At 36.2% G+C, this 24,516-nt stretch overlaps 1 protein-coding gene across 8 annotated transcripts in view; it reads left to right on the forward strand.

Annotated features, from left to right (window-relative positions):
* Positions 1 to 24,516, forward strand: part of Lrrc4c (leucine rich repeat containing 4C) — a 1,351,357-nt gene that overhangs the window by 1,313,909 nt on the left and 12,932 nt on the right. For 7 of the 8 annotated variants that reach the window (XM_075961517.1, XM_075961518.1, XM_075961519.1 and 4 more), the window contains one exon: positions 7,114 to 7,165. The gene's annotated coding sequence lies outside the window, so the exon portion shown is untranslated. Of the gene's footprint in view, positions 1 to 7,113; positions 7,166 to 21,443; positions 21,568 to 24,516 lie in introns of all 8 variants that reach the window. The other variant, XM_075961515.1, reaches the window with a different exon arrangement.

Genomic DNA, 24,516 nt, shown 5'->3' on the forward strand with positions numbered 1-24,516 from the left:
TTCTCCCTCTTTCTAGTCCTATCATTACTATCAAAGATCACACTGTTTTTTACATGGATCATTTAATCAATTCTTACTGAGCATTCAAAGGCCTAAGCCAACGTCTATCATTTTCTAGTGTACAGTGCTCTAAAGGCTTTCCACTGCGTATAAAATAAAAAAAAAAAATTTCTTCTGTAATCTATAAGACCTGGGAGTCTATTGTGGGTCAAATATTAACCTCGTGTGTGTCCATGACTGGACTGTGGAACTTGTAGATTTAACCTTGTTTGAAACAATTAATCTGTTTTATTCTTCATAACTGTGGGTATAAAGCCATTTTAGATTGGACAAGGAGCTCCTCGATAGATTGCAAATGGTGTTATATGAGATGCAGTGAAAGAAAAGACCATCTAAAAGTGGATGTACAGCTTGTAGCTTAGTACTTATAAGCTGAGGAACAGTGGAAACATCGGGGTTTATATATCTTCTTAATATCTAACATATATACTAAAGTTATGTAATTTAATGTCTCTCTACACTGCTGCTTTCTTACTATTTGTTCTTTGGTTCTTTTGGGGGCCTGCCACCCAGTTCCCAAATAAATCATACACACAGAGATTTATTCTTATTTATGAAAGCCTAGTCTTAGCTTGGCTTATTCAAGCCTTTTCTTAACTTAAATTACCTCATCTATTTTTTATCTCTAGGCTTTTCCCATTTTTTGTTTCCGTACATCTTTTTTTTTTCTTACCCCATTGATGGTTGTATGGCTGTATGGCTGGTCTCTGACATTCTCCTCTCCTTCTCCTTTTCTTGCTCCTTTATCCTCTTTTCTCGGATATTTCCTCCCATTTATTTTCTCTTCTGCCAGCCCTGCCTATCCTTTCTCCTACCTTTTTTCTGGCCATTCTGCTCTTTATTAAATCGATAGCTGTTTTAGAGAGTCAAAGTAACACAGAATCACGGACTTAAACAAGTGTATCAAAAAAGAATGCAACATATCTTTGCATAATTATACAGATATTCCACAGCACAAAAATGTAAATCATCTTAAAATAATTCTCTACAGCACTCTATTTCTATGTCTCTCTCTCTCTCTCTCTATATATATATATATATATATATATGTATATATATATACACATACATACACACATATATGTATATAATATGTATGACGATTAAGTACAACATGCTTCTAGAAAATTTGAGCCTGCAATTTAACTATTCTGTCATATTGGAATATTTTCCTCTCAGATGATTTGATGTCTGAAGTTTTCCTTGCCGTTCTTGCAATTATATGACCCTTTTCTGAAGAATATTTCCAAATAAATCAATTGAAAAAAAATTTTTCTGGTTATTTGGTGTAGGAGGGCCTTTTGTTTGTGTGTTGCTTTCATTGGTTAATGAATAAAGAAACTGCCTTGGCCTAGTTGATAGGGCAGAACTCAGGTAGGTGGGGAAGACAGAACTGAATTATGGGAGGAAGAGAGGCAGAATAAGAGAGAGAAGCCATGGACCGGCTGCAGGAAATAGATGTGTTGAAATTTTGCTGGTAGACCATTACCTCGTGGTGATATACAGATTAATAGTTAAGTTAAGATGTAAGAATTAGCCAATAAGAAACTAGAGCTAAGGGGCCAAGCAGTGTTTCAATTAATACAGTATCTGTGTGGTTATTTCAGGGCTAAGCTAGCCAGGTGGCCGGGATGAACCAGCAGGCCCTCTCCTTACAACAGTTATTAACTCTTTAGCCTTTTATTTCCATCTCAGTATTTGTCTCTTAGTGATATATTTTTTTTTTATCTAACCTCCTTAAAAGTTAAGTTTTATTCACTGTAAAATCCCTAGTGCCTCTGGTATGTAACAATCATTCACTTACGTGAACATAAAGATTAGGAAAATAGTCAATAGCTGACCCTAGTGTGGTAATGTTCTAGAACTAGAAACTTAAAGAGCAAATCAGATACTCAGCTATTGAATGTTTAGAATAGTAAGTATAACAATAACAGCAGCAGCAGTAATAATGAAGAACTAGACTCGGGAGAAGGAACAAATATCCTTTAACATATGGAGATGTCTTGAAATTAGATTGAACACATTTAGCAAAGAAGCTTGTTGTATAGAATATAAACTTTTAGAATAAAATATTGGAATTAAATATGAATTAATAATGACATGGGACTGAATATGAGAGGGACTTTGGACAAAAGAGTCAGTATTTGTCCTGACTAAGGAGGTGGCAGTCTGAATCTATCAGTATATGGGGAGAAGGCCTAATGAAACTGGGGAAAATCTGGTTGTATTCAAAAACTGCGACTCTAACTCTATTTGGCATAGAGAATAATTAGATTTCTAGTAGGTTAGACATAGCCATTTTCTAGTCTATTCCATCAAGAGGACTTAATCATGGCTAACAGGATTCAGTTGTAATAGGTATAAGTTTGAATGTGTTTATTTCTTCCAGTCTTTAGTGCTCTCAGTACCATCATCTCTATGAAGCGCCAACTCTGGCATGGGACAACCACCTCATAGAGCTATAAGTGATTACCCTCCCTCATGATGATATTCTACAACTTTCTTTAGTCTATTCATCTTATCAGAGGTTTTAGAAATGTTATGACATTGTCCTAGTTTGGCTCAGGAATTCAAGATTATGTTATCCTCTGAGATGAATAAGTATCATCACAGAATAGCACTAATCAGGAGGGCTCTGGGTGAAAATCTGGAAGCCTCCTGAATTGTTAGAACTAAAATTCTTTTGGATTTCCACAGGCTAGAGAGGCTTCCAGGGAAGCACCCTGGGGAACTCTTTGTGATTCTTTTATGACATTAGCCTAATGAAAGCAGCCAGAGATATGTGGAAATCTGATTCTGAGGCTCACAACCAGTTGAGAGTGCCCTGAGAGATGCTTTCTGAGGTCTTCTCTCACAGGGCAGCCTGTGTCAACAGAAGAGGTTTTAGCATTTTTCATCCCGTCTGACTTTCCCCTAGGTCCTCTGTTGTTATTGTTCAGTGTTTTGAAAAGGAACCACAGTCAGGTCAGGAAAAAGGCCCACAGAGTGTTTGTGCCAGTGGACATAAATGTGAAATTACAGTTTATGATTCACAGTAGCATACTTCATGCCATTTATCTTCACTCGTGTGAGGAGTCAGAGAAGTCAGTCATGACTCTGCTAGTCCTGCTCCATCCTTCATCACTGCAGTCATGAAGATAAATGCACAGCCATCATGTGTCCTTTCAGAGTAGAGATTATGATTAGTTAGAGCAGAGGTTGTCCTGATGTTATTATTTAAAAATCAAGAACATGCTGTTTGTACCATCTCCTATGCTCATGCACCTTGGTCCGGCTCAGCTTTATCTGCTGCTATAGAAACGAATGTGTAGTATCTGTTTATTGATTCATCTATACATACCTCTTACCTTCAATGGAAAATACCTTTATTCAAGGAAATGCAAAAGGATAGACCTGTGCAGTGTCAATGGATGGCCTTATTAATAGGGGATAGTCTATCTTATCAAAGTGATCAGAGGCAAAATGGAAAGAATAAGGTGGAAATAAATAATAAGCAAGTGTTTAAAAGTCTTGGTCTGAACAAGTCATGTGTGAAAGGACAAAGTCAAAAAAGTGAGACATTACATTTGAGCTGTGATATGAGAGAAATTGAATGGCTGCCTTGTTTCATGAAACAAAGATATGTGGCACCAGTGGGCGGTAATGCTACTGTGAGGCAAATGGATTCTTTCTCAGCTTTGCACTTGAGGACCAAAATACGAGGCAACTAAGCAATAAGAGCTCTTTATCATTGCATTGTTTAATTGTTTGTGTCTAGAAAATAAAAAAATTTTCATGACAATCAACATACTTTGGTTGCTTTACACCAGAAGTAGCAAGGATATGAAAGCGTTTGCCACAAATCTGAACTAAATATTGCTAATATGATGTTTTATCATTTGACTTTATGGTTGAATCATTATTAGTGAAAAAAGAAGGCCATGAATTTAATAAAGAGCAAGGAGGTAATATGTGGTAAAATTTGGAGGCAAGAAAGAGAATGGGATCAAAGATGTAATTATAGTCTCAAAAACAATAATAAAAATATTTGACCTATAAATGTGTAATTTTTAAAGTACATTTAAGTTAATTAACTATTTAATTAATTGATTAAATCTAATAATTAAATTAATCAGTTAAAAATAAAGTAAATTTAAAAGTAATTTTTAAATTTGTAGTAACTAATTCTTCAGTTCAAAATCTTGGTGCATTTTCAGCTATTACTTTTTCCCTGTATATGCTTTTTATTATTAAATATGTGACCTTATTCATTTTCTGCTTCAGCAACATTTATAGCACTCATACTTACTTGGCAGTCAGTGGTTTGTTCAACATATGGGATGAAATGCATTGCCTGTCATGAATGGGTGTGTAGCTGGATGTGGAAGAGATATTCAAGATCTGGTGATCAGTGGCTCTGTAAATATAATTTTCAGTTTTTATTCTACAATGGAGACAATACTGCTTCTTTTAGAGAAACACAAAAGCATATGTTCATAATTCTTATACAAAATTGGGATGATTTGTGGCAACAATGGCCTCTTTTCTCTTTGAAACAATTCATGTTAAGTGTCATGTAATGCCAAATAAGAGTTGGCATGGACACAGTAAGTAGCTAAATGTAAGTGTACATGGGCAGGGAAGAGTACTCTAAATATGTGAACTTTACAGTCTTAAATTGAAACAAAATGTTATCTTAAGTAGTGGTATCAGTTCCATGGAGTTCTTGCATGGTCACATATTCTTATGAAGGAAATTCAGGTGGAGAGAGTATGCTTAGCATGTTGAAGGAAATGTAAGAAGACATTTGGCCAGGACATAACAGCAATTATAAAAGGTAAAAGATTGGAATCAGAGAAGAAGAGGTAATGCAGAATACATGTAGACTTATTGACCACTAGAAGAGCATTGATTTTACAGAGGAAAAGACAAAAGAATGTCAATTTTTTTTTTAGGATTATGTTTCTGTTTGGAGAAAAGACTGAGGAGAGTGGAAAAAAGGAACAAAGAATACAGATATTTTACCAAGCTATAGAAAAGCCCAATTATCCAGGAAAAAGAAAGGGACCTACAGTTAGCTGTGGAGCTACCTAGAAGGGACTAGAATCTTTATAAATAGGATTAACATCATATGGAAGCTAAACATACAGCAGATTAAATATAAAGGTGATGTGGGCTAAAGGTAAAAAATATGACACCCAGAAAAGATGTTATAAATACAACTATGGCCTACATTACTAAGAAAATAAATGATCCTAACATTGCTTTGTACTTATTGTATTACATAATGAATAGGTTACATTTCTATCTTTAAAATATTTTCAAGGAGAAAATTGCATTAAAAAAATCACAGTTTTACAATGAAAACATTAATTGTGATACTTTTAAGTGATGGGCTTACAAAAGTGTTTATATATACTGATCTGAAAGGCAGTTAAAATTTAAATTTTAAGTAGTTTGTAGATGGCGTCTAAAGCCATAGTATGTTTCCTAGTTTGTGAAAATAAATCAAGAATGAGTCTAGTACTGAGACACTGAGACATTCTAGGGTTCAGTAGTTTATGAGGTAAGACATTTGTAGCAGGCACAGAGCAGAGAAACCACTGTAGGCAAAGCAACATAAAAAGAATAACTTTCTAGGAGTCAAGTGTGCGGTGTTTTTCAAAAGGTACTCAGTGCTAGTCACTAGGTCAAATGCTACTGAATTTTGATGAATATGAACATGGAGAATTGGTTATTAGATTCAGTAATAAATACAGCCTCTCCCCTTTCATAATTTTGGATTTCCTTCACACAACCTTTGCTATTTCTTCTGCTTTTATCAAGGTATTGTTAGTACTGTGATCATGAACTGGTAACCAATCCTTCATATGTCCTATGGAAGACTAGTCAATATTTCACACAAAAATCAAGATTTGCTAGAAATTTTTATAAACTTGAGTTTACATGTATTTAAGATTAATAACACAAAATTCACATTTAACATTAATATCTATTTTATTTAAACTCATTTTTATTTGCTTAATGATAATGTTGATCAGGATTAGCGTATTACTTTGTAAAATGTGTTTAACTTTATCACCTTTTCCAAATAAAGCCATCACACACAATAAGATGCCTAGCTCTGAAACTCATTTCATGAGTTATCAGGTTTTTTTGGCCTGCTAACATCTCCTTCTCTGAGTTAGCCAAAGTTCTCTCTGTCATTTTCTCTTCATTGCTTGAAGATTTAAATACCAGCTTCCAACCCCCCCCCACCCCCAATGTTCAATCCCATCCTACTATCAATATAATTTTTGGTGATGTCAATATCCACTTTAGTGTTTGATCTTTATTTCTAATTGTGTAATTTTCATACCTACAGTTGTCTGTGTTTCATTTCAGTACAATCTGTCTGTACCAAATACATTTCCAAACTTAAGCTAGATTACTGTAATTGTTCGGATTAAAGAATATTTATTTTATTTCAATGATACTCAAGAAACCCAAATTCCGTCATGTACTGTCTCATTGTTCGACATACCGTGTGACTCTCGATCTTAGATTCTAACTTCCATCTTATATGTATAATAGTTCTTTAAAGAAAAATACATTTATTTTTCTTATGTTTTGGATACAGGAGAAAAAAGCACTCAAATGGAATTTGCAGCAGATACTTATGTAAAACTCTTAACTTGTTATTTGGCATTAATAATTGAATGCTATTAACAGTTAACTGCTCATCTATTTTGAAGCATTGATCTTTGAAATGGTTATGACTAGGACACCGGATCCGAAAGAAAATGTGACTTGCCTAAGTTCACAAATCTAATAAGTGAAAACCAAGTGTGGACTGCAGATCTGATTCCAAATGCATGTTTTTATTGTCATTAAAAAGTACATTATTCCAAATGACCAGTGGTTAAAATAGCTTCTTTGGCTTTCTGCCCAGTGTTGTGTTAAAATTCAGTGGTGATTCAATAAATATTGTCACCAGTGGTATCTGTGTTTTTGGTCATGGCAGATCAGGAAATGTGCTGAATTGTTCTAATGCATACGATTTATTTATTTATTTATTTTGTTTTTGTTTTTTAGGTTGGCAAACACGTTGCCTATTTACTGTGTAGAGACCCCAATGGAGAATAAGGTGGGTGATGATTCATACTAAATGGTTCCCACAATATGCTGAACACTACAACAATAGCTAACATGAAGTGGCTTTTTATATGCTGTCGAATCTGATAACAACAATGACAAACATTCCTCGCTGGAGCAATTTGTAAGAAATCCAGCTATTAAAAATGATAACTGATTTTAAAAAAATGCCACGATATAGCAGAAAAGACCTGTCTAGTAAGTTTTATTTGCTGAATCTGTGTGGGTTTCCCTTTGACAATTTGAAATAGGCATCATGCTCCGTGATTCAACTCCAGAGATTACTGGCCTTGAGATTCAGTTTTCCTGTGATGTCCTCTTCCTTCAATACATTGTACAGAATAAATAATTTGTATAAGTCTTGGGTCCACAATTGCTTATGTGGCTCCCCTAAAGAAGAGTCCTGAAGCCCTCCATCTAACCTCCTCTTCTGAAAAACCATTTCTCTCTCTCTCTCTCTCTCTCTCTCTCTCTCTCTCTCTCTCTCTCTCTCACACACACACACACACACACACACACACACACACACACACACACACACACACGATCCTTTACATTCTGACTCAGTGTAGCACTCACAGCAGATAATCCTACTTAGAGGCATTAGGGCTGGGAAGCAGCAGGAAGGACACTGCCTCTTTCCTTATGATTATGCATCCTGTTGTCTCACTAAATTGTTATCTCCTTGAAGGTGGGCACATAATCCAGTACCGTTGCATCATCTTAGTTCTCTATAAGTATATAGTGGCCAGTTAGTGAATTACTCTGAGAAAGACGCCTAATTTAAAAAGGGGATAGCAAACAATCCTGTCTTCCCTGTCCCTTAGCAAGGGACTCACACAGTTTTGGTTGAAAATGAAATGTTTGCTTAGTGAAAGAAGGAAGAAATGAATAAATCCATCAGTCAGATGGTTCTCTGTGGCCAGATTAAAGACCAGACAGAGAGATCTTGATAACTTCCAATCAGTTTTTCCTCAGGCCACCAGGCATAAAGCCCTAAAAATGTTTATTTATTTTGGAAGGCAAAAGCTGATCTGAAGCTATTTTCTTTATTTTTATATTCAAATGCCTATAAAACAGAAAAGCACTGGAGACCTATTCATTGCTCACAAATGATCTATGGGGTAATAATGGGCCGGCTTTTCCAGCTGTGCTGCACTTTGGTGCTATCTTGGGTTTAATTGAAAATATGCTGTGACCTTGGTTTTGTTCACTGGGCGTGGGGGGGTATAATTGGCATGAAGCCTCTGAAGAACTCTCTTTTCAATGAATGTCATTTGGCTAATTTGGGGTTCGCCTGAGGGAAATAATGTGTGAAGTCCTGTAAATATGAGATGACTTTTATTCACATAGCATTAATGCAAAGTTAACAACTTTTTTAAAGTCGGCATTTCATTTTACAAACCTATTTGTTGAACCCTAAATGTCATCAGTATGATAATAGTATTGTCCCTAACAGTCTCATGTTTCTTTATAATTAAATAAACAGCTTGTGGATTGTAGTCCAAAAATGTCTGTACTCCACTCTTAATTTAAGGGGTTTCCATAGAAACTGTGGGCAGCATGTTTAACTGACATTTATTGGGCTTGAGGCTATATGGAGCATTGATATCTCTGTTTTCCTCCCTGGCATTGTGTATACAAGTCTTCTTTGCTTTATTAAACCATTTTAAAATTTCATTTGCCTCAAGACTACTTATCCCTCTCCTCCTACCCCACCTCCATCCCCTTCCACATCCTTCATTTTTCCCTTTCTCTGTCCTCCTCTGTCTCTTATTAGTATTGAGGAAGTAATTTGGACTCAGTTAGATTTAACAAATGCAATAATACTAAAATGGACCCTGATACTTAAGTGTAATTGTGTTATTAGCTGGAAATGTTTTTCTTCAAAAGTAAAAAGAATTGAGACTGCAGTTTACCAATGTAACACATGCTGGCAGGAAGGAACCTTTGGCTGCTTGTTGGAAGTTTGTGGTGCACAGATCAAGATCCACTTTCTTCTCCAGCTGTGACTATTCCATGATTTATGATGCAAGCGAAATGAAATTTCTTCTAACCCTCCACTTTCGAATGGAACAACAGATCCACATTTTGTTCTTATTTTTCCAGGAGAATAGAGTAGTTGATCCGGGAAAGAAAAGGAAAAACAAAACAAAATAAACTAACAAACAAAGCCAATCATGTACCAGCAACTTTGTTGATGTTTTTGTCTAAGTTGTTTTATGTGATGTTTCACTAAAAGGCAGTTAAGTTGGTGACTCAAATTTCAGCCCCACCCAGCATGATTATAACCCTTTTGACAAATATGGAAATAAGCCATTTTGTTTCACAATAATGACATGAATGTAAACACATCTAAGCAATTGGATTTTATTAAGTTTAAAGATGATAATGCATCTATGACTTCTGACAATGACCTGTTCATCCCAGGCACGCAGGAGTCTAAGACAGGATGGTATCAAGTTTAAGGCCTATCTGATTGATAGAGTTCAAGGTCAGTCTGGAAAACTCATTGAAATCAAAACAAAACGTATAAAAACAAGGCCTAAGGATTTGGCAATCAAGTTAAATCGTAGGCCCTAAGTATCAGCTGAGCGAGTTGTGGGAGGGGGAGAAAGAGAAAAGATGAACAATGAATGCAACAGTAAATTATAACAGTGTTTATCTGTGGCTTAATATACAAGTTGCCAAAGAAGTAGTACTTTATGCAAGGTTTCTGTGGCATTTTGTAAGCTTAGTCTATAACCAGCACATGTACATTACAGCAGTTCAAGGGGAAAATGTAGACAGACATAGCACTGTACCAGTGGGGATGATTGATAGACTTGGAGTATATGATTCCTCATCTACATGGAAGGATCACGAGTCTTGTTTGTCAAAACTGTTTTCAGGAATTGGCAACTGTATAAGCTACTTAACTTCTATCACAGTGTGCACATGGCCTTTAACCTTTGTCATTCTTATTCTCTCCAGTTTCCTGATATTTGTCCTTTTTACTAGGTATTCAAAGTAAAACAAAAAAATCAATTTCCAAATTCAAGCTAATATCTATAGTTGAAAATAACCTCACAATTCTTAAGCTATCTTAAATTAACATAAAAGCAATGTCAGGAAAAAAAACACAACTATTGAGGAGGATATAAAATGGAAGTCCCAGAGTTGGTAAGAATAAGATCCCCATATCCTGAGTTATTAAGCTCATTTAATGTTGTTCCACAGGATCCTTTTCAAAAGAAAGAGTCTCAGATTCATTATTCCCAATTTTCATCTTCTCCTCCCCAGCTGATAGGACTTAAAACTCATCTTTCCAGTGAAGGCAAGGCAAGAAACTTTGTGGGACAGTTGGCAAAGAAATGAAACAGCAGGTCTGTTCATCTCTTCCAGACATGTGTCCAATCCTTCTTCAGGATCCAAAAAACGTGCAAAGGGAGCCACAGGATGAGCAGGGTGTTGCTTTTGCATAGAATTTGCATAAGTGCCTCTGGTTGGATAAGAATAGTGAAAAGGAAATACATTTTTATTCTTCATTTTCTTTTCTTTTTAAGAGCCAAACATTTTAAGTAGCATTCATACATGATCCTGGATAACTGGAGAATTAGGAAAAAGTACTGTGACGAAAAAAAATAAATGAGGAAATATGGTTAGGACCAAGCTTGACATGCCTCTTGGTAAGAGTTGTTATTTGCAGACCATCCCCAAGACGTTCATCCCTGGGAAAACACAAGTATATAATTAACCAGGACAAACACTGTTAACAGTTGGCACTCCTTTTAATGTCATGTGCCTATACTTGCCTCATTAAGACCGTCCTTCTGAATTATATTTGGAAAATTGTCTTAACCCGTATTCTCCATTTTCTGGATGATAGGTTAATTAAAGGTAGATAGTAGGAAGCCAAAAGCCATACAGTCAGCCCCACACCCAGCAGTGCCACTCAATGAACTGCAAACTTGCAAACCAGTAATAGTGCCCTGGTAGCCCCTCTATCACAGAACTCCCGTAATCAGGATTCCTCGTGTGTGGAATGAGACACATGATTCCACTGCCAGCCATATGAGCAAGGTTTAACTTTCCTCTTAATTCTCAGATGAATATTAATTATAAGTAGAAATTTCTAAATTGTTTTCCATGAGTAAAATGCAGTCACTTGCTTGTCTCCATTCTAGTTGATCTGTTAGAAGATAGTTTAGGGTGTTTAATTTTGAGCACCTTTTAAAATTAATGTTTTATTCTAACCACACCAGTTGACATACCAACATAGTTGGAAAAAACTTCAGAAAGGCCCATTGCACATGGAAAGACATGGTCATTGGCTGTTAACGGAAAAGGAAACGGTTGTTGGTTCCAGGGACAAACCCTTTAATAGGTTACCCAGTTCTAAGTGGTCAGCCCTAAATATTTAAGCATATAGATGATACTAATTGGACTGGGAAAGGGTGTGTTGTTTGTGTGTGTGTTTGTATGACAATAATGATCATAGAAGAAGGCATAGGGGTTGATGGAGGAAGTGGGAAGAATTGGAAGGGAGACAAAGAGTGTAGAAGGGATGTAAATACATGTATAGAATTCTAAATCAGTATCAAAAATTCAAAAACTATGAAAGAAACACATGAAAAATGCAGAAGTGATAGTGCAAATGTTTTCATAGAACTTTATAGTCTATCATAAATGGTTGGCCACATTTTACCTGCAGATAGCTACTTTGCACACACTGACATTAGGATTTGCATATGTCTGTATGTCTGTTTTAGCTCTGTTAATATGGTAGTTGCATCTTTTAAAGTATGAATATGGAATGGAATTCAGGATGGACAGCCACACCACCTTTACTTTCTTTTTGTGGAGAATTATTGCTTACTTTTCATTAACCTTTATATTTCTACTTGCATTTGTCATAGAAGTAAATCATGTATTTTTTACCGAATGGGAGAGAAAGTTTGAATTATTTTATTTTCACCCAACACCTTGAATATCTATATTCAACTCTGCCTTGTATCTTTCAAAATTATTTCTGTTTTTTTTCTGTTGCTTATGTGTGTGCAATGTATTGTGAACACATTGCCCTCGTCCATTATCTTATTTCCCCTCCCACAGCTTTTGACCCACTTTTTCCTCCCAATCAGACAGTCCTACTTCTAAGCCCTTCTCATTTTCTCTCGCTTATGTATATGAGTGTGCATGTATGTGTGTATAACTGTATTTATGTGTGTACTTTGCAAGTTCTGTGCAGATGGTTCCTGCTATTGTGCATTCACAACTGCTGTTGCCATGTCATATCTAGAAGAGAGCATTTTAGGATGGTCCTCCACACCCTCTGGCTCTTTTTAAAACTGAATCATTCTTCCTAAAATGAATCCTTCAGAGAACAAAGACAGATGGTGGGAGAAGAAACCAAGAAGGAATTTTTATCTAAAGTAAGAAAAGTAGGTCAACTGCTGATGATTTAAGGAGCAGCATACTCTGGCCTTGTTCCTTCCAGGTACCAAGGGGTACTTGGTTGCTTAGTTCTTTTCATGCACATGTCTAATTGTTTCTCATGGCATATTTACTGCAAAATATTCATTAGGAACAATAAATACAGAAAAATGCAGGGTGTTTTAACTTTACAAGGTACTGTGTTCACGGAAACTCATTAATATTAGAACTAAGTCCTTAGCTTGCAAGGTTCCATGGTAACTTGAGAGCAAATACAAGGTTATGCAGAGGGAGAATTCAGCTCCAATATGCACATTCTAAGGTTGACGTAACACAGAGTGAAAGTAAGGCTACCTTAAAAACAATAGACAGGAATCCAGTTTTCAGATGCCCGAATTTATCGAATGATTCCCTCTTTTGTGGTCATTAAGGTGAGACAAAGAGATCACTGATTCCAGTCATTTCCATTATCTGGCTTGTCATCACTAAGGTTTCCTCATTATGTACTGTTAACAGGGTTGCAGTTAGTTGAAACCAGTTTCCAGTTCCAATTAGGAGGCCATCCCTGCTATCTGCATTCTGATTAAATGTGTTGCCTGGAAATCACAGAAAGAGTCTATTCTGTTTCCTCCCCTTGCTTAGATCTCATAAACACAGACTCAATTAAAGGGTTTCCTTATCATGTTTCTTTGGGTCATTTGACTGAATTTATTAAAGTCCCAAGTCATGCTGAACTGGAAGACTTGTGACTTACAGATTCACTAAGAGCCTGAACTAGATAGCCAAGACTTGCTCCTCCTGTGTTTTAGACAGTGAAGTACACGGAAGTCAGAGCATCTAATAACAAAGAATTATGAGTGTTTGAAAAATAGAAAAATGAGTTGCCATTGTTTCAGAGGCTTTGATGGAGGACATTCTGTTAGCTTTCTATTTCCAACACATACTTATGCTTCCTTGCTTTGTCCTAAATATATTCTCCTTAGGTTTTATCCCCCTATGGCACAAAGATAAACCAGTTGTTTCCATCTCTTCTATATAGAAAGTGCTATGCTCTGTGTGCTTTCTTGCTGCTTGATATTACTTCACTTCTCTTATTTTGCATCCCACTACACATCACTACATATTACTAATAGATGTCAGTTCCCATGGTCATGGTATTCTGCTCAGTGTTCATATTTATTTTCATACAGTCTCCACCCAACTGGTATTTATTTTCAAGCTTATACTTCTCTGCAAATTCTTTTCTTTTCTTAGTAGTAATGCAGCTATAATACTGCTCAAACATTTCTAGAGTTTTGTTTAATTCCTTGGACAGTCACTTATCAATTATATTATGCTATCAATTATATTATATATTAATTATATATTAAACAGGAGATGTGTAGGCCTAAGAGGCAATATGTGAGCACAATGCCCGACTCCTCGGATGCAGTCCACAACCGTTGCAGAAGGGCAAATTGTCTCTTTCTTAGAATGCTAGACTTTTTCTCATTCAAATCAAGATATACTAGCACATCACAAGTCTGCATGGCCTTCTGGACTTCACAAACAATGCTGGCTGTCTTTGAACTAATAGTTTCCACTAAGGACACTTCTTCATTCAGTGTAGGGCATGGCATTGGTTTATGACTCAATCTTTTATGTTATGCCTGTTGTAGTATTCTGTTTCAAATGATCCATGAGGGGACTTAGAGAATCACAGGAATTCCCTCTAGGTGTTGTGTTGGTAAGAATACTTAGACATATATTTACAGAGCAAACAGGAAATTTCATATTCTCTTTCTCATAACTACTACAAAAATTAATCTTAAACATCTTTAATGATTTTTGCTAGGGGTTATATAAATGTTTTGGCTACTGTCTAGGAAATGAGGACTATGTACTCTTTAATAATGAACAAGGAAGTGAACACTCAGAAAACAACGTCAAAAGGTGGTTTTACAATCTGAATGACTCTGTTTGTGTGCTATTTATTCTGTTCAGATTGCCTCACATGGCAATTTAAATTGCATTACTCATTACAAAAATCCATATGCCTTTTGGGTGCTATTGTTGGTTTGTTTGTTTTTAGCCTATGGAGGCAATGATGACCTTGATACAAGGCATTTCTTAAGGATTAATGAGCAGTTGGGGCTTAATGACTATCAATTCCTCCAAGCTAGTCATCAATCCAAAGTAAGCATAGACAACAAAGCCATTAACTACATCACCAACTTTCTCAAACCAGATTCTTCTCTGTCTGACATGCTAAGGGCTTTTGTTCCAGTTGAATCTGTTAAATTTTTCAAAAACTGTCACTAACCTGGACAGGAACAGAAAAGTAACATATGCACACACACACACACACACACACACACACAGAGAGAGAGAGAGAGAGAGAGAGAGAGAGAGAGACAGACAGACAGACAGACAGACAGTCAGTCAGACAGACAGAAATGTATAGATAATCAATCTCTTGAGTGAACATATATGCCATATATGAAAATACATCTACATATGTAGATATGTATGTGTCTTAAAGGTGTAACACAGAATAACAAACTAACTGGAGCATGTAGATATATACATATATATCAAATTATGCATGATAAAAGAAGATATGAAAATATTTAGTGCCTGTGGGGTGACAGAAGAGTATCACGGAGAGAAACATACATTGTATACTTTGATTAGCACCGTCTGAGATATGTGGACTTGTTTTCTCTCATTCTGTTCTCATTCACCAGGCTCAATTTCAAGGTCTGAAAGGTATCATCCATTTCAAATCCAGGGAAGGTAAAATCTGTGCCCATCTTCTGAAATTTATTCTTACTTCAACATCCTATTTGAGGGCTTTTCTTTTTGGTAGATAGAAACTGGGGTTTCAGTTATATATTTCATGAAATATCATTGCTTCAATGATTCTTATTGCATTATTATTCTTCACTGCCATTAAGAACCCTAATATTTCCTTATTTGTCATCAGTCATGATCCTTTCCAATAGCTTGAAAGATAAATAAATGTTAATGAATTTGTAAATGAAATTATCACTTGAGTAATTAACTATACTAATGTGAAGGAAAGTTCTGGAGTAGATCTCCCCTCTTGAAGATTCTACTGTATCTTCTCTTTCTGCATCTTGATTATTTGCCTTAAAGGTATGACATAGAATAACAAACTAACAGGAGTATTGCTGTTTAAGTTATAAGACAAATATGTGTAACACCCTGGCAATCTACATCTCAAGAACTTTTTCTAGAGACATTTTTCCTGAAAACTTGTTGGAGAATTGGATATAATCTTTTTCTATTACAGGAGTCTATAGGTCATCCCAAAACAGCACTAAACACACTAATAAACACACACAAGTAGTTTATACATAGAGAGATCCCAATCCACTAAATTATTATAATTAATAGTATCTGACAAAGATCTTGTTAGACTGCCATTAACCCCAGCTCTACTCTCCCCAAGATCCACTCCTTCTCCAGTCCCCCCCGAAAAAAATTGCAAAGGAAAAGAACAGGATTCCCAGGAATCTCTACCAAATATGGCCTAACAAGTTACAAAATGTCTAGGCACAAAACATCCTACCAAGTAAGATGAAAGGGATCCCAAGTGCAGGCAAGATAGTAGGAGATACCCTTTATTTTCACTGTTGGGAGCCCCATAAAATCACCAATATATGAACTATTCAGTTACATGCAGAGCACCTATTCAGAACAACACATGGTCCTTGTTTCTCATTTCATTCTCTGTGTGTCCTAAGAGCCCTGCTTAATTGATTCTATGGGCAATGTTCTTGTGGTATCTTCTACCCTTTTGGCTCCTAAAATCCTCCCCCCATCCTCTACAGGGTAACCTTGGCTCTCCCGAGTTTCGCCATGGGTCTCTGCTGCATCTTTTCTCATTAGTTGCTAGATGCTTGCCCCTAAGAGAATTCTTGAGCTAGACAGAAATCTATGAGCAGAGCAGAATATCATGTTGAATGATTTCATTGACTCTTTTCTACTTTCTTTCATTCTATCCTGGGTCTCTGGCCTGTGCTCCCTCTGGTTCCTGGTCATCAAGGCAATGTCAGATGTGGCCTTCCTCTTGTGACAAGGATCTCAAGTTGGATCAGTCATTTGTTGGCCTATGGGTTAGTGGGGTAGACACTAAGTGGGGACAATTCTGGGACAGGGAAGGCTACCTGCAATTCTGGTGGCTGACCTGCCCTTTAGTCCATTATGGTGCCTCCACTAGAGTTGGGGGCTGGGAAAAGGTGACAGGTAATGGGTAGGAGAGGCTAGGCTGTGGGTGGGCTGAGCAAACACTAAGAAAGTGGGAGCAGTCTGTTGGCAAGTAGCTCCCTGGAGTTCTGGTGGGCAGTGTGACCTCCTTTAGAACTGGGGCCTTCTAACAGGGAGGTGGTCCTGGATATGGTGACAAGGATAAGAGGGTTTTGTGGGTAGGTTCAGAGGGCACTGAGGAGAGTGTTGGTGGTCTTTTGGTGGATGTTTAACCTGGTGTTCTTTTTTTTTTTGGTTTTTTGAGACAGGGTTTCTCTGTAGCTTTGGAGTCTGTCCTGGATCTAGCTCTTGTACACCAGGCTGGCCTTGAACACACAGAGATCCGACTACCTCTGCTTCCCTAGTGCTGGGATTAAAAGTGTGCACCACCACTGCCTGGCTTAACCTGGCATTCTTTTTGCAACTTGAGCAAGGCATTTGGTGGAGCTGGGGTACATTGTTTTCAATCACCTATTTAAATTCATTTTCCATTTCCTTTATTCACAGTCTTCACTTATGTTTTACTTATTTTTCTTAAAGCAATTGTTAGAAGTCACCATTCAGTCTATTCTTTACCACTTTCACTGGTAAAGTCAATAAATTGTGCCACTTTGATTCACAATAGTTTTATTAACCAATTTTATTAATCAAGTCTTATAAACTACTTTATCCACATGGCTCCCAACAGAGGATTAAAAGTGTGATACTCAATAATTCAATTTAACAAATATTTACTAGATGCTTAGATAGAATCCAGTTCTACTCTTTAAGAAACTTGTGAATAAACAGGAGGGCCACCTGGACAAACATTGACATTCATAAATAGATTTAACAAGTTTAAGCTTGACTTTACTAACAATTAAGGGAAGGATGGATTAGTAAAACTGATGAAGGAATAGAAATAGTTATTGCAAATTGGTTCTGGTTGGGCATAATTTAATAGACTAATCAGAGTGAGAAATCCAAAACCAAAAGATCTGAAAATAAAAAGTTGGAGGGTATGTTTAGACTGAACGGACAGTGCCACAGGCAGTGTGCAACATTCCTAGTAGACAAGTTTTGGCCAATAATACGACACAGTAGCACTGAGTACCTTACATGCTGTGCTAAGCCACTGATTATCACAGGGATAATTTTGTCCCCCCCTCCCCCAGAAATTTTCTGCAAGTACTGGAAGACACTGTAGTTTTGGTGATTGGTACTGGCATCTAATGGGTGCGTGTAGGAAAGGTCTGAAGAAGTATTCCTCAGGTAGATGTATTTGTACACTGGCTGTCTAGTTATCTGAGGTTAAGTTGCTTTTATCAAAAATGCTACTGTAGACAATTACGATGCTGAAATATGAAAAGAAAATAGCAATTTTAGAAATAAGGAGAAACATGCATTAATCATTTGGTGTCCTGTGAACCTGAAGAAAAACCAAGAAGCATAGGAATTGCAGGGTATTGAGGCCCCAGATGTTACTGTATAAGCACAAAGAATGCTGCTTGCATTATACGAAGCAGACTTGTTTCTGAGAGCTGAAGTATTCTGACCGCCTAAAGAATGAAACACGGAGAAGAATTTGGAACTTGACGCTCTAAGGTCCTCCTCCCATTTTGACTAAGCATTTTGCTAAACAAATAGTTGTTATAAAAATACAAACACAGTTCTGGGCATCGCAAATCCTTCCATATAATTTGAGAAACAGCTCAGTCATTTATATTTCATTTTTTTCATAAATAATCAATCTCAAAAAGTGGAGATGATCAAAAGGATTCACACACAGCCAGAAGCCTCATGCCCGGTATGTGCATTCCACTTGCATCATAAGAAAGTAAGCAAACAGAGAAACCAAAAGCAAATTGCTTTTGTATTTTGTTTTGTCAAGATTCTAGGTGTCTTTTGGGACTGAGATGAGTTTGATTTTTTCTTGCTAAGAAAGAGTTGAAGCTGTGACTGCCCTCTTGGCCAGCTCATCTGTTCTAGTATTTCTCTGCATTGTAGTGGTATCTCACAGGAACCATATTTTAAGAAAAATGGTATTCATGGGTCTATGAAGCACATTATGTGATGATTAAGGGGCCATGCCCTTTAAAGGGCACTTACAAAAGTCCTGACTTACCGGCTGTATAATTTCTTGTTCTCTGATTTTAAAAAGCAAAAGTTTGAAAGGAAAGAAAAGAACTATGGCTGGAGCCAGTGCAGTGAACATCTCTCCCCAGTTCTTCAGTGTAGGCAGCTGTCTTGTGAAGCAAACCATGGAAACAATCTGCTTCCTGAAAGTAGGAAATTTTGAGGCAGCCATGTTATTTTAGGTACAAACAGCAGAGGGCATTGTTTGGTCATACATCAAACAGGGCTGCTAAGGCTAATAACAAATAAAATGTGAAAAAGGGAAATCTCTAATTTCTCCACCCACAACGCATGCAAGAAAGAGCAAGCAGATGGTGAAACGGCCTCAACTCACTGTATTAAGGCTTCTGTGAAAGTAACTGCAAACCATTCAAACAGCAACACAGAAATGGATCAATTTCCTGCTGCAGGAATGGGACTCTACTGTGTGTTAAGGATCTGTCAGAAAGTTCAACATCACAGTGGTCTCTCCAGATAGTGGGCTTACATCCTTAAGTATCCTCATCCTCCTGGGTCAGCTGACCCATTCATTCCTGCATACACATGTTAAAAAATATTTGATCAGTAGAATTTCGGGGAAATGTTACTGTGTTAATGGGGTATGTCTCTACAATGAAAATTAACATTTGACTAGGTGTGACAGACAGTAAGAGAAAAACTTGTACATACAAGAACATAATTAATAAAGATACAGTGAAGAAATTGAATTCTGTTTTTGTTGTGGAATGACTAGGCATAGTAAGTACAATGCCTAGTCATGTACAATGGCTTTCTCAGTACCCAAAATTGAAGGTAAATTTCTATATGACACTATAAATACACAACTCCAAGTTTATATGTTGTGAGCAGAGGGAACCCTATTGCAAAGGTAAAAGGACATACCAAGTTGAACCATTTAAGAAGTGAAGAATAGTCAGTGATATTTGTTAGAAGAAGGCAGTTTGTTGGTTCCCGGCCACCCAGCTAGCTTAGACCCAAAATAATCACACAGAAACTGTATAATTAAATCATTGCTTAACCCATTAGCTCTAGCTTTTTATTGGCTAACTCTTATATTAATTTAACCCATTTTTATTAATTTGTATATTACCACGTGGCTGTGACTTACTGGGTAAAGCTTGCAGCATCTGTCTCCGGAGGCTCCATGGCTTCTCTCTGACTCCACCCTCTTTCTCCCAGCATATAGCCTACCTTTCCCCAAGTTCTGTCTGCCCTTACTATAGGCTCAAAGCAGTTCTTTAATCATTAACAAACAAAAGCAACATGTAGACAGAAGGACCTCCCACAAAGTATATTGAAGAAATAAAGAGGATTCATATAAACCTGTAGAGGTGATTTGCCCTGATTTCAGGATGATCATTTCCATACTAGAACATTTCCCCTTTTGTGGAATTCGTATTTTAAGTTCTTGGAGATTTTTGCTAGTGGGAGTTGATCTGAAACTTTATAACTCAGTAGTCAGACAATCAAACTGAAGTTCAGCCCTGTACGATTTTAAAGGAATGTGTAGTGTATGGATTACTGAGATCACTTTTTTTCATTATCCAGTCTTTCTCCTTCAATTTCTTTTCACCACAAAGGCAGAAGCCTTCTAAAGTAATGCTCTCATAATTTCCCCCTATTCTTGAAAGTCTCAAGGTTTTTCTCAAATATATTTATTGAAGCAATTCTGTCAAGTGTGCAACAACCATCAATGGACCAAGCTACCCATTCAAATTATCTCTTCTATTATAAGAGTCCTCTACTTTCACTGTAAGCTTTCTTAATTTTCATTCTCTTTATTATGAATAATCTCATTTTTATCTCCTCCACAACTATACTGCCTCAGTAGTAGTTTCTATTTTCTTAAGAACATAGTTAATTCTCAAATTCTCTTCTGAAAACTATAAGATTAGTCATGCCTACATCAACTTTTGAATATGACTTATAGCATTTAAGTATTTTCTACATCAAATTGCTATAATGCACGTATGCATGATTTTATGTTCTATATGTGAATTGATAGTACATTTTGCAGCTGTAACAAGATTCAAAAACCCAGAAAGCCTTGACAATTTAGAAATTTTGTTTCTTTATAATAATCCTCATTTTATTCCTCAGATCTCTGTCAGTTCCTAACACATGGATTTTCTTCTTTTTTAAAAAAAAACAGCATTCTCTTTATATTTCATTTTTACTCATTTAATCATATTCTAATGCCATTTCTAAGCACAATACAGATAGTCTAAAATTATAAGCTAAGTCTTCTTAAAGTCACAAGTGTGGAGACAGATTTTTTTTTTTTCTCATGAAACAAACCTTCTAAAATTTAAAGATCATTCTAGAAACATTTGCAAAGATACTGTGTTTAAAGAAGCAGTTGTCTGTTGACTTGACAGGTCAAGTCCCTGGATTGCAGCCATTTATATGCTGTAGTGTTTTTATTACATTTACATAGAGGGTCATCCAGGGGCTTATTTATATATAAAAAGATCCTTGAAATTTTGCAGGTCTATGTATTTCTGCACACAGTAGAGGAAAAGCTCAACATATTTGCAAGGCTGGATTTCAAAATGGGGAAAAAAGAAGAATGATAGTAGGAAATACTGATAAAAGCAAATTTGATTTGAAAAGGTGAGCTCCCTTTGCTAATACTGTGATTTAATTTGTGCCATTTTATCGTCTAGCAGTTTTTAAATACAAAGAGAGGTTGAGAAATGATTTTTCAGTAGATATTCATCTTGTCCTGGTGGGAATAAACTTAAGTAATTTTCTTACAACGAATTCAGGGTAACTGATTAATTTTCTGCGGAAGATTCAAGATTCATAGTATTATCAAAAATTTGAATTTTTTAACTTCTTTTCTCTTTTCTTTGGTATTATCCTAAAATGAAATGAGTTTGAGAAAGTGTAGGAGAGAAAGAGAGAGAGGTAGAGACAGAGAGAGAGAAAGAGAGGGGGGAATATATATTAATAGATAAATTGCACATAACCTGGAGGTGGGGGCATAAAAAACTCCCCATAGTCAAGTATCAAGAGTTTGTTAGGATTAAAACATGTCCACAGAAGAACCATTTGATATGTTAAATAATTCAGCTGTTTATCACAACATCTAAGAAGTAAGTTCTTTGCATTTTTTTTTCTTTTTTGGAATATCAGCTTCAACTTGAGACTGGCTTCCCTTTGAACAGGATGGCTGCATCCTCAGGTGTCTTATCTTCTCAGAGTAATCCTGAAACAGAATACAGAATTCCATATCCCGCCCCAGTTCCACATTTTGATTACTTATGAAATGAAAATATTTTATAATCTACTAAGCTGAAAATTCCTTGTATTTACTGGGTAACTTTTGTCCCATGTCCAGAGTTAACTTTTCTTTAACAGAAGCCATTCTTCCAATGTTGCTAACAGTTTACAGTCTATATGTTGGCCTGCCAGTCTTCCTATGTACTGTGCAAACTAGAATATTTTTGAATTCTTAACTGTTTAGGCTGAGGTAGGAGGGATAATATTTCAAAAGCTCTGACAATTGCATGAAAAATCTGTGACCATAAATAGTTTGACAGGAGCACAGTTATAACCACTGGGTGTCAGGCAGCTCATGACTGGTACAGTGGCAGATTTCAGTAGCTAAAATATTTAGTGTGCAGTAATTTTCAGAAAAGTTTGCCTAGCCCTAGCTTAAACAGAAATCTATTTACCTATAAACACAGGATTATTGTTCTTGGGAAAGGTAGATTCTTTAGAATTTAATTGTTTTTCAAGAAGAGTAAAGAATTTTGGAATGTGTGGAGAAAACATGTGGTATAATGGATTTTAGATGATGTTAAATTACAATGTAAAAAATAGCATACTTTTTGATATAAGAAAAAATACTCTTAAAATAACTCTGTCTCTGTCTATTAAAATATCTGTGTTCATGCCTCACCATGATAAAGGTGAAAAGCTCCTCAAGAATGTCAGTGAGTATAGTGGTAAAGATCTGTTCATACTTTCATACTTTATTCAAACTAGAGAATTAGATTTGAGGATGATTTTTCAATGGGAACTAGGTCATAAAAATGTAAGTGGATGAACATGGCATGGTGTTGCAAGAGACTATTAATCTCAGTGTACAGGTCTCTGTGGATGCATTCCAGGGAAAAGTTAATGCATCTAGGCTGGAGAATTACTCAGTAGAGTGTTTCCCCAGCATGCAGGAAGACCTGGGTTCTATCACCAGTATCTCATAAACCTGGCATATTGGTGCTTACTAGTAGTGTTAGAATTAGAGAGGTAAAGACAAAAGGATGAGAAGTCCTGGGTAATTATGGTAAAGGTTTAGAGATTAGAGAAGTAATTGAAGTAATTAAGGATTAGAGAATTTTAAATCACCCTGGGTTGCATGAGATGGTCTCAAACAAGTAAACAAGCAACAAACAAAAAGAATAAATTACTGGAATCTCCTGTAAGGCCCAATGAAAATATTTTTTTTTCTGACAAGATAGTCCTAGAAGAGAAATGAGCTGCTGTAAAGATAGTGAATGAACATTGAGAGAAAAACTTTTAGGTGGGTGTACCGATAAGTCATTAAATGTTGGATTCATTTAGTTGAACTATACAAGTAGAATCTGCCCTAGCCACGAATTTTTGTCCATAACAACAGTGCTAAATATCATTTCTTTCTCATGGAGTTTGGTAATTCCCATACCATTAGTGCCACTATTACACCACGAGGTATATTTCGTCAGGGAAGTTCATATTTTAACTCATGTGGTTCACAGTTGGTTGAGACCGGTAGCATGCACAACACATTCCAGCACTAGTACCAGTTTGATTTCTTCACATTTTATGACTTAATTATAAGGTATCTTCAGCAGTACAGTTTTATCATCAAGTTTTAGGATAGAACCAAAAGAAATGACAACAGCATTAATGTTTGGTGATCAATAAGACCCTATTGGCAAAAAAATCCAAAATAAGTAACCCATTCTTGGTTCTAGAGTTTTGATTTGCTAGTCTCTGGTGTCTAATAGGTGCATTACAACCCTGTTAAATAACAAGTCTATTTAATTTAAAATAATTTAAAAATATTTGAAAATGAGGACGTAGATATCTTAGTGAGCTTCTACAGCAGCAGGTTTCCTTATGTATGAGCCTACTATCATACTCTACCTTGCTCTCTCATCATCACCCTATTTAATCATTCCTACCTGTTATTACTCTTCCATTATAGCATTTCAGTCTATCTTCCCTCTCTTGACTGTACCTCATCTGTAACTTCTTAATTGTTTCTTAATATACATTTCTAATGATTCAAAACTAGCATCTAAAGATGAAAGAAATACATAAATTCTTCTTCCTGAATCTGGCCTTTCTCACAAAAAAATAACTATTTCTAGACACATCCATTAACAGTGAATTTCATAATTTTAATTTTAACAGTAAAATAATGTTGCACTTTATGAATGTAATATTTCTATTACCCATTCATCAGCAGATGACCATCTAAATTGTTTCACTTCATAGTTGTTGTAACTACTGCAGCAATGAACACAAATGCACGAGAATCTCAACAAGAGGCTATACATTTCTTTGGGTATA

Source organism: Microtus pennsylvanicus, chromosome 2 (assembly GCF_037038515.1).
Source record: "Microtus pennsylvanicus isolate mMicPen1 chromosome 2, mMicPen1.hap1, whole genome shotgun sequence".
In the NCBI taxonomy this organism is placed as follows: Eukaryota; Metazoa; Chordata; class Mammalia; order Rodentia; family Cricetidae; genus Microtus; species Microtus pennsylvanicus.